Genomic DNA, 12,474 nt, shown 5'->3' on the forward strand with positions numbered 1-12,474 from the left:
TATGAAATACTGTGGATTCCCTGCATTGTCCTTCTAAATCGAGTTACGTTTCTACGGAAACGATAGGATTTTCTTTGGGGTTCCGAGTATCTCTTTTCCGATGCATTATTCCTCCTTTACTGCATCCCTCGCTCCCTCACATTGACGAATTAACACACAATTTGCGTCCATATGAAATACTCTAGATTCCCTGCATTGTCCTTCTAAATCGAGATACGTTTCTACGGAAACGTTAGGATTTTCTTTGGGGTTCCGAGGATCTCTTTTTCGATGCATTATTCCTCCTTTACTGCATCCCTCGCTCCCTCACATTGACGAATTAACACACAATTTGCGTCCATATGATATACTCTGGATTCCCTGCATTGTCCTTCTAAATCGAGATACGTTTCTACGGAAACGATAGGATTTTCTTTTGGCAGTCGAGTATCTCTTTTCCCATGCATTATTCCTCCTTTACTGCATCCCTCGCTCCCTCACATTGACGAATTAACACACAATTTGCGTCCGTATGAAATACTCTGTATTCCCTGCATTGTCCTTGTAAATCGAGATACGTTTCTACGGAAACGATAGGATTTTCTTTGGGGTTCCGAGGATCTCTTTTTCGATGCGTTATTCCTCCTTTACTGCATCCCTCGCTCCCTCACATTGACGAATTAACACACAAGTTGCGTCCATATGAAATACTCTGGATTCCCTACATTGTCCTTCTAAATCGGGATTCGTTTCTACGGAAACGACAGGATTTTCTTTGGGGTTCCGATTATCTCTTTTCCGATGAATTATTCCTCCTTTACTGCATCCCTCGCTCCCTCACATTGACGAATTAACACTCAATTTGCGTCCATATGAAATACTCTAGATTCCCTGCATTGTCCTTCTAAATCGAGATACGTTTCTACGGAAACGATAGGATTTTCTTTGGGGTTCCGAGTATCTCTTTTACGATGCATTATTCCTCCTTTACTGCATCCCTCGCTCCCTCACATTGAAGAATTAACACACAATTTGCGTCCATATGAAATACTCTAGATTCCCTGCATTGTCCTTCTAAATCGAGATACGTTTCTACGGAAACGTTAGGATTTTCTTTGGGGTTCCGACGATCTCTTTTTCGATGCGTTATTCCTCCTTTACTGCATCCCTCGCTCCCTCACATTGACGAATTAACACACAATTTGCGTCCATATGAAATACTCTGGATTCCCTGCATTGTCCTTCTAAATCGAGATACCTTTCTACGGAAACAATAGGATTTTCTTTGGGGTTCCGAGTATCTCTTTTCCGATGCATTATTCCTCCTTTACTGCATCCCTCGCTCCCTCACATTGAAGAATTAACACACAATTTGCGTCTATATGAAATACTCTGGATTCCCTGCATTGTCCTTCTAAATCGAGATACGTTTCTACGGAAACGATAGGATTTTCTTTTGGCAGTCGAGTATCTCTTTTCCGATGCATTATTATCCTTTACTGCATCCCTCGCTCCCTCACATTGACGAATTAACACACAATTTGCGTCCATATGATATATTCTGGATTCCCTGCATTGTCCTTCTAAATCGAGATACGTTTCTACGGAAACGATAGGATTTTCTTTGGGGTTCCGAGTATCTCTTTTCCGATGCATTATTCCTCGTTTACTGCATTCCTCGCTCCCTCACATTGACGAATTTACACACAATTTGCGTCCATATGAAATACTGTGGATTCCCTGCATTGTCCTTCTAAATCGAGTTACGTTTCTACGGAAACGATAGGATTTTCTTTGGGGTTCCGAGTATCTCTTTTCCGATGCATTATTCCTCCTTTACTGCATCCCTCGCTCCCTCACATTGTCGAATTAACACACAATTTGCGTCCATATGAAATACTCTTGATTCCCTGCATTGTCCTTCTAAATCGAGATACGTTTCTACGGAAACGTTAGGATTTTCTTTGGGGTTCCGAGGATCTCTTTTTCGATGCGTTATTCCTCCTTTACTGCATCCCTCGCTCCCTCACATTGACGAATTAACACACAATTTGCGTCCATATGATATACTCTGGATTCCCTGCATTGTCCTTCTAAATCGAGATACGTTTCTACGGAAACGATAGGATTTTCTTTTGGCAGTCGAGTATCTCTTTTCCCATGCATTATTCCTCCTTTACTGCATCCCTCGCTCCCTCACATTGACGAATTAACACACAATTTGCGTCCGTATGAAATACTCTGTTTTCGTTGCATTGTCCTTGTAAATCGAGATACGTTTCTACGGAAACGATAGGATTTTCTTTGGGGTTCCGAGGATCTCTTTTTCGATGCGTTATTCCTCCTTTACTGCATCCCTCGCTCCCTCACATTGACGAATTAACACACAATTTGCGTCCATATGAAATACTCTGGATTCCCTACATTGTCCTTCTAAATCGGGATTCGTTTCTACGGAAACGACAGGATTTTCTTTGGGGTTCCGATTATCTCTTTTCCGATGCATTATTCCTCCTTTACTGCATCCCTCGCTCCCTCACATTGACGAATTAACACTCAATTTGCGTCCATATGAAATACTCTAGATTCCCTGCATTGTCCTTCTAAATCGAGATACGTTTCTACGGAAATGATAGGATTTTCTTTGGGGTTCCGAGTATCTCTTTTACGATGCATTATTCCTCCTTTACTGCATCCCTCGCTCCCTCACATTGACGAATTAACACACAATTTGCGTCCATATGAAATACTCTAGATTCCCTGCATTGTCCTTCTAAATCGAGATACGTTTCTACGGAAACGATAGGATTTTCTCTGGGGTTCCGAGTATCTCTTTTCCGATGCATTATTCCTCCTTTACTGCATCCCTCGCTCCCTCACATTGAAGAATTAACACACAATTTGCGTCCATATGAAATACTCTGGATTCCCTGCATTGTCCTTCTAAATCGAGATACGTTTCTACGGAAACGATAGGATTTTCTTTTGGCAGTCGAGTATCTCTTTTCCGATGCATTATTCCTCCTTTACTGCATCCCTCGCTCCCTCACATTGACGAATTAACACACAATTTGCGTCCATATGATATACTCTGGATTCCCTGCATTGACCTTCTAAATCGAGGAACGTTTCTACGGAAACGATAGGATTTTCTTTGGGGTTCCGAGTATCTCTTTTCCGATGCATTATTCCTCCTTTACTGCATCCCTCGCACCCTCACATTGAAGAATTAACACACATTTTGCGTCTATATGAAATACTCTGGATTCCCTGCATTGTCCTTCTAAATCGAGATACGTTTCTACGGAAACGGTAGGATTTTCCTTGGGGTTCCGAGTATCTCTTTTCCGATGCATTATTCCTCATTTACTGCATCCCTCGCTCCCTCACATTGACGAATTAACACACAATTTGCGTCCATATGAAATACTCTGGATTCCCTGCATTGTCCTTGAAAATCGAGATACGTTTCTACGGAAACGATAGGATTTTCTTTGGGGTTCCGAGTATCTCTTTTCCGATGCATTATTCCTCCTTTACTGCATCCCTCGCTCCCTCACATTGACGAATTAACACACAATTCGCGTCCATATGATATACTCTGGATACCCTGCATTGTCCTTCTAAATCGAGATACGTTTCTACGGAAACGATAGGATTTTCTTTTGGCAGTCGAGTATCTCTTTTCCGATGCATTATTCCTCCTTTACTACATCCCTCGCTCCCTCACATTGACGAATTAACACACAATTTGCGTCCATATGATATACTCTGGATTCCCTGCATTGACCTTCTAAATCGAGGAACGTTTCTACGGAAACGATAGGATTTTCTTTGGGGTTCCGAGTATCTCTTTTCCGATGCATTATTCCTCCTTTACTGCATCCCTCGCACCCTCACATTGAAGAATCAACACACATTTTGCGTCTATATGAAATACTCTGGATTCCCTGCATTGTCCTTCTAAATCGAGATACGTTTCTACGGAAACGGTAGGATTTTCCTTGGGGTTCCGAGTATCTCTTTTCCGATGCATTATTCCTCATTTACTGCATCCCTCGCTCCCTCACATTGACGAATTAACACACAATTTGCGTCCATATGAAATACTCTGAATTCCCTGCATTGTCCTTGAAAATCGAGATACGTTTCTACGGAAACGATAGGATTTTCTTTGGGGTTCCGAGTATCTCTTTTCCGATGCATTATTCCTCCTTTACTGCATCCCTCGCTCCCTCACATTGACGAATTAACACACAATTCGCGTCCATATGATATACTCTGGATACCCTGCATTGTCCTTCTAAATCGAGATACGTTTCTACGGAAACGATAGGATTTTCTTTGGGGTTCCGAGTATCACTTTTCCGTTGCATTATTCCTCCTTTACTGCATCCCTCGCTCCCTCACATTAACGAATTAACACACAATTTGCGTCCATATGAAATACTCAGGATTCCCTGCATTGTCCTCCTAAATCAAGATACGTTTCTGCGGAAACGATAGAATTTTCTTTGGGGTTCCGAGTATCTCTTTTCCGATGCATTATTCCTCCTTTACTGCATCCCTCGCTCCCTCACATTGACGAATTAACACACAATTTGCGTCCATATGAAATACTCAGGATTCCCTGCATTGTCCTTCTAAATCGAGATACGTTTCTACGGAAACGATAGGATTTTCTTTTGGCAGTCGAGTATCTCTTTTCCCATGCATTATTCCTCCTTTACTGCATCCCTCGCTCCCTCACATTGACGAATTAATACACAATTTGCGTCCGTATGAAATACTCTGTATTCGTTGCATTGTCCTTGTAAATCGAGATACGTTTCTACGGAAACGATAGGATTTTCTTTGGGGTTACGAGGATCTCTTTTTCGATGCGTTATTCCTCCTTTACTGCATCCCTCGCTCCCTCACATTGACGAATTAACACACAATTTGCGTCCATATGAAATACTCTGGATTCCCTACATTGTCCTTCTAAATCGGGATTCGTTTCTACGGAAACGACAGGATTTTCTTTGGGGTTCCGATTATCTCTTTTCCGATGCATTATTCCTCCTTTACTGCATCCCTCGCTCCCTCACATTGACGAATTAACACACAATTAGCGTCCATATGATTTACTCTGGATTCCCTGCATTGACCTTCTAAATCGAGGAACGTTTCTACGGAAACGATAGGATTTTCTTTGGGGTTCCGAGTATCTCTTTTCCGATGCATTATTCCTCCTTTACTGCATCCCTCGCACCCTCACATTGAAGAATTAACACACATTTTGCGTCTATATGAAATACTCTGGATTCCCTGCATTGTCCTTCTAAATCGAGATACGTTTCTACGGAAACGGTAGGATTTTCCTTGGGGTTCCGAGTATCTCTTTTCCGATGCATTATTCCTCATTTACTGCATCCCTCGCTCCCTCACATTGACGAATTAACACACAATTTGCGTCCATATGAAATACTCTGGATTCCCTGCATTGTCCTTGAAAATCGAGATACGTTTCTACGGAAACGATAGGATTTTCTTTGCGGTTCCGAGTATCTCTTTTCCGATGCATTATTCCTCCTTTACTGCATCCCTCGCTCCCTCACATTGACGAATTAACACACAATTCGCGTCCATATGATATACTCTGGATACCCTGCATTGTCCTTCTAAATCGAGATACGTTTCTACGGAAACGATAGGATTTTCTTTTGGCAGTCGAGTATCTCTTTTCCGATGCATTATTCCTCCTTTACTGCATCCCTCGCTCCCTCACATTGACGAAATAACACACAATTTGCGTCCATATGATATACTCTGGATTCCCTGCATTGACCTTCTAAATCGAGGAACGTTTCTACGGAAACGATATGATTTTCTTTGGGGTTCCGAGTATCTCTTTTCCGATGCATTATTCCTCCTTTACTGCATCCCTCGCACCCTCACATTGAAGAATTAACACACATTTTGCGTCTATATGAAATACTCTGGATTCCCTGCATTGTCCTTCTAAATCGAGATACGTTTCTACGGAAACGGTAGGATTTTCCTTGGGGTTCCGAGTATCTCTTTTCCGATGCATTATTCCTCATTTACTGCATCCCTCGCTCCCTCACATTGACGAATTAACACACAATTTGCGTCTATATGAAATACTCTGAATTCCCTGCATTGTCCTTGAAAATCGAGATACGTTTCTACGGAAACGATAGGATTTTCTTTGGGGTTCCGAGTATCTCTTTTCCGATGCATTATTCCTCCTTTACTGCATCCCTCGCTCCCTCACATTGACGAATTAACACACAATTCGCGTCCATATGATATACTCTGGATACCCTGCATTGTCCTTCTTAATCGAGATACGTTTCTACGGAAACGATAGGATTTTCTTTGGGGTTCCGAGTATCACTTTTCCGATGCATTATTCCTCCTTTACTGCATCCCTCGCTCCCTCACATTAACGAATTAACACACAATTTGCGTCCATATGAAATACTCAGGATTCCCTGCATTGTCCTCCTAAATCAAGATACGTTTCTGCGGAAACGATAGAATTTTCTTTGGGGTTCCGAGGATCTCTTTTCCGATGCATTATTCCTCCTTTACTGCATCCCTCGCTCCCTCACATTGACGAATTAACACACAATTTGCGTCCATATGAAATACTCAGGATTCCCTGCATTGTCCTTCTAAATCGAGATACGTTTCTACGGAAACGATAGGATTTTCTTTGGGGTTCCGAGTATCTCTTTTCCTATGCATTATTCCTCCTTTACTGCAAACCTCACTAACTCACATTGACGAATTAACACACAATTTGCGTCCATATGAAATACTCTGGATTCCCTGCATTGTCCTCCTAAATCAAGATACCTTTCTACGGAAACGATAGGATTTTCTTTGGGGTTCCGAGTATCTCTTTTCCGATGCATTATTCCTCCTTTACTGCATCCCTCGCTCCCTCACATTGAAGAATTAACACACAATTTGCGTCTATATGAAATACTCTGGATTCCCTGCATTGTCCTTCTAAATCGAGATACGTTTCTACGGAAACGATAGGATTTTCTTTTGGCAGTCGAGTATCTCTTCTCCGATGCATTATTATCCTTTACTGCATCCCTCGCTCCCTCACATTGACGAATTAACACACAATTTGCGTCCATATGATATATTCTGGATTCCCTGCATTGTCCTTCTAAATCGAGATACGTTTCTACGGAAACGATAGGATTTTCTTTGGGGTTCCGAGTATCTCTTTTCCGATGCATTATTCCTCGTTTACTGCATTCCTCGCTCCCTCACATTGACGAATTTACACACAATTTGCGTCCATATGAAATACTGTGGATTCCCTGCATTGTCCTTCTAAATCGAGTTACGTTTCTACGGAAACGATAGGATTTTCTTTGGGGTTCCGAGTATCTCTTTTCCGATGCATTATTCCTCCTTTACTGCATCCCTCGCTCCCTCACATTGACGAATTAACACACAATTTGCGTCCATATGAAATACTCTAGATTCCCTGCATTGTCCTTCTAAATCGAGATACGTTTCTACGGAAACGTTAGGATTTTCTTTGGGGTTCCGAGGATCTCTTTTTCGATGCGTTATTCCTCCTTTACTGCATCCCTCGCTCCCTCACATTGACGAATTAACACACAATTTGCGTCCATATGATATACTCTGGATTCCCTGCATTGTCCTTCTAAATCGTGATACGTTTCTACGGAAACGATAGGATTTTCTTTTGGCAGTCGAGTATCTCTTTTCCCATGCATTATTCCTCCTTTACTGCATCCCTCGCTCCCTCACATTGACGAATTAACACACAATTTGCGTCCGTATGAAATACTCTGTATTCCCTGCATTGTCCTTCTAAATCGAGATACGTTTCTACGGAAACGATAGGATTTTCTTTGGGGTTCCGAGGATCTCTTTTTCGATGCGTTATTCCTCCTTTACTGCATCCCTCGCTCCCTCACATTGACGAATTAACACACAATTTGCGTCCATATGAAATACTCTAGATTCCCTGCATTGTCCTTCTAAATCGAGATACGTTTCTACGGAAACGTTAGGATTTTCTTTGGGGTTCCGACGATCTCTTTTTCGATGCGTTATTCCTCCTTTACTGCATCCCTCGCTCCCTCACATTGACGAATTAACACACAATTTGCGTCCATATGAAATACTCTAGATTCCCTGCATTGTCCTTCTAAATCGAGATACCTTTCTACGGAAACGATAGGATTTTCTTTGGGGTTCCGAGTATCTCTTTTCCGATGCATTATTCCTCCTTTACTGCATCCCTCGCTCCCTCACATTGAAGAATTAACACACAATTTGCGTCTATATGAAATACTCTGGATTCCCTGCATTGTCCTTCTAAATCGAGATACGTTTCTACGGAAACGATAGGATTTTCTTTTGGCAGTCGAGTATCTCTTTTCCGATGCATTATTATCCTTTACTGCATCCCTCGCTCCCTCACATTGACGAATTAACACACAATTTGCGTCCATATGATATATTCTGTATTCCCTGCATTGTCCTTCTAAATCGAGATACGTTTCTACGGAAACGATAGGATTTTCTTTGGGGTTCCGAGTATCTCTTTTCCGATGCATTATTCCTCGTTTACTGCATTCCTCGCTCCCTCACATTGACGAATTTACACACAATTTGCGTCCATATGAAATACTGTGGATTCCCTGCATTGTCCTGCTAAATCGAGTTACGTTTCTACGGAAACGATAGGATTTTCTTTGGGGTTCCGAGTATCTCTTTTCCGATGCATTATTCCTCCTTTACTGCATCCCTCGCTCCCTCACATTGACGAATTAACACACAATTTGCGTCCATATGAAATACTCTAGATTCCCTGCATTGTCCTTCTAAATCGAGATACGTTTCTACGGAAACGTTAGGATTTTCTTTGGGGTTCCGAGGATCTCTTTTTCGATGCGTTATTCCTCCTTTACTGCATCCCTCGCTCCCTCACATTGACGAATTAACACACAATTTGCGTCCATATGATATACTCTGGATTCCCTGCATTGTCCTTCTAAATCGAGATACGTTTCTACGGAAACGATACGATTTTCTTTTGGCAGTCGAGTATCTCTTTTCCCATGCATTATTCCTCCTTTACTGCATCCCTCGCTCCCTCACATTGACGAATTAACACACAATTTGCGTCCGTATGAAATACTCTGCATTCCCTGCATTGTCCTTGTAAATCAAGATACGTTTCTACGGAAACGATAGGATTTTCTTTGGGGTTCCGAGGATCTCTTTTTCGATGCGTTATTCCTCCTTTACTGCATCCCTCGCTCCCTCACATTGACGAATTAACACACAATTTGCGTCCATATGAAATACTCTGGATTCCCTACATTGTCCTTCTAAATCGGGATTCGTTTCTACGGAAACGACAGGATTTTCTTTGGGGTTCCGATTATCTCTTTTCCGATGCATTATTCCTCCTTTACTGCATCCCTCGCTCCCTCACATTGACGAATTAACATTCAATTTGCGTCCATATGAAATACTCTAGATTCCCTGCATTGTCCTTCTAAATCGAGATACGTTTCTACGGAAACGATAGGATTTTCTTTGGGGTTCCGAGTATCTCTTTTACGATGCATTATTCCTCCTTTACTGCATCCCTCGCTCCCTCACATTGACGAATTAACACACAATTTGCGTCCATATGAAATACTCTAGATTCCCTGCACTGTCCTTCTAAATCGAGATACGTTTCTACGGAAACGATAGGATTTTCTCTGGGGTTCCGAGTATCTCTTTTCCGATGCATTATTCCTCCTTTACTGCATCACTCGCTCCCTCACATTGAAGAATTAACACACAATTTGCGTCCATATGAAATACTCTGGATTCCCTGCATTGTCCTTCTAAATCGAGATACGTTTCTACGGAAACGATAGGATTTTCTTTTGGCAGTCGAGTATCTCTTTTCCGATGCATTATTCCTCCTTTACTGCATCCCTCGCTCCCTCACATTGACGAATTAACACACAATTTGCGTCCATATGATATACTCTGGATTCCCTGCATTGACCTTCTAAATCGTGGAACGTTTCTACGGAAACGATAGGATTTTCTTTGGGGTTCCGAGTATCTCTTTTCCGATGCATTATTCCTCCTTTACTGCATCCCTCGCACCCTCACATTGAAGAATTAACACACATTTTGCGTCTATATGAAATACTCTGGATTCCCTGCATTGTCCTTCTAAATCGAGATACGTTTCTACGGAAACGGTAGGATTTTCCTTGGGGTTCCGAGTATCTCTTTTCCGATGCATTATTCCTCATTTACTGCATCCCTCGCTCCCTCACATTGACGAATTAACACACAATTTGCGTCCATATGAAATACTCTGGATTCCCTGCATTGTCCTTGAAAATCGAGATACGTTTCTACGGAAACGATAGGATTTTCTTTGGGGTTCCGAGTATCTCTTTTCCGATGCATTATTCCTCCTTTACTGCATCCCTCGCTCCCTCACATTGACGAATTAACACACAATTCGCGTCCATATGATATACTCTGGATACCCTGCATTGTCCTTCAAAATCGAGATACGTTTCTACGGAAACGATAGGATTTTCTTTGGGGTTCCGAGTATCACTTTTCCGATGCATTATTCCTCCTTTACTGCATCCCTCGCTCCCTCACATTGACGAATTAACACACAATTTGCGTCCATATGAAATGCTCAGGATTCCCTGCATTGTCCTCCTAAATCTAGATACGTTTCTGCGGAAACGATAGAATTTTCTTTGGGGTTCCGAGTATCTCTTTTCCGATGCATTATTCCTCCTTTACTGCATCCCTCGCTCCCTCACATTGACGAATTAACACACAATTTGCGTCCATATGACATACTCAGGATTCCCTGCATTGTCCTTCTAAATCGAGATACGTTTCTACGGAAACGATAGGATTTTCTTTGGGGTTCCGAGTATCTCTTTTCCTATGCATTATTCCTCCTTTACTGCAACCCTCACTAACTCACATTGACGAATTAACACACAATTTGCGTCCATATGAAATACTCTGGATTCCCTGCATTGTCCTCCTAAATCAAGATACCTTTCTACGGAAACGATAGGATTTTCTTTGGGGTTCCGAGTATCTCTTTTCCGATGCATTATTCCTCCTTTACTGCATCCCTCGCTCCCTCACATTGAAGAATTAACACACAATTTGCGTCTATATGAAATACTCTGGATTCCCTGCATTGTCCTTCTAAATCGAGATACGTTTCTACGGAAACCATAGGATTTTCTTTTGGCAGTCGAGTATCTCTTTTCCGATGCATTATTATCTTTTACTGCATCCCTCGCTCCCTCACATTGACGAATTAACACACATTTTGCGTCCATATGATATATTCTGGATTCCCTGCATTGTCCTTCTAAATCGAGATACGTTTCTACGGAAACGATAGGATTTTCTTTGGGGTTCCGAGTATCTCTTTTCCGATGCATTATTCCTCGTTTACTGCATTCCTCGCTCCCTCACATTGACGAATTTACACACAATTTGCGTCCATATGAAATACTCTGGATTCCCTGCATTGTCCTTCTAAATCGAGTTACGTTTCTACGGAAACGATAGGATTTTCTTTGGGGTTCCGAGTATCTCTTTTCCGATGCATTATTCCTCCTTTACTGCATCCCTCGCTCCCTCACATTGACGAATTAACACACAATTTGCGTCCATATGAAATACTCTAGATTCCCTGCATTGTCCTTCTAAATCGAGATACGTTTCTACGGAAACGTTAGGATTTTCTTTGGGGTTCCGAGGATCTCTTTTTCGATGCGTTATTCCTCCTTTACTGCATCCCTCGCTCCCTCACATTGACGAATTAACACACAATTTGCGTCCATATGATATACTCTGGATTCCCTGCATTGTCCTTCTAAATCGAGATACGTTTCTACGGAAACGATAGGATTTTCTTTTGGCAGTCGAGTATCTCTTTTCCCATGCATTATTCCTCCTTTACTGCATCCCTCGCTCCCTCACATTGACGAATTAACACACAATTTGCGTCTGTATGAAATACTCTGTATTCCCTGCATTGTCCTTCTAAATCGAGATACGTTTCTACGGAAACGATAGGATTTTCTTTGGGGTTCCGAGGATCTCTTTTTCGATGCGTTATTCCTCCTTTACTGCATCCCTCGCTCCCTCACATTGACGAATTAACACACAATTTGCGTCAATATGAAATACTCTAGATTCCCTGCATTGTCCTTCTAAATCGAGATACGTTTCTACGGAAACGATAGGATTTTCTTTGGTGTTCCGAGTATCTCTTTTCCGATGCATTATTCCTCCATTACTGCATCCCTCGCTCCCTCACATTGAAGAATTAACACACAATTTGCGTCCATATGAAATACTCTGGATTCCCTGCATTGTCCTTCTAAATCGAGATACGTTTCTACGGAAAAGATAGGA

Source organism: Schistocerca nitens, chromosome 2 (assembly GCF_023898315.1).
Source record: "Schistocerca nitens isolate TAMUIC-IGC-003100 chromosome 2, iqSchNite1.1, whole genome shotgun sequence".
Classification (NCBI taxonomy): Eukaryota; Metazoa; Arthropoda; class Insecta; order Orthoptera; family Acrididae; genus Schistocerca; species Schistocerca nitens.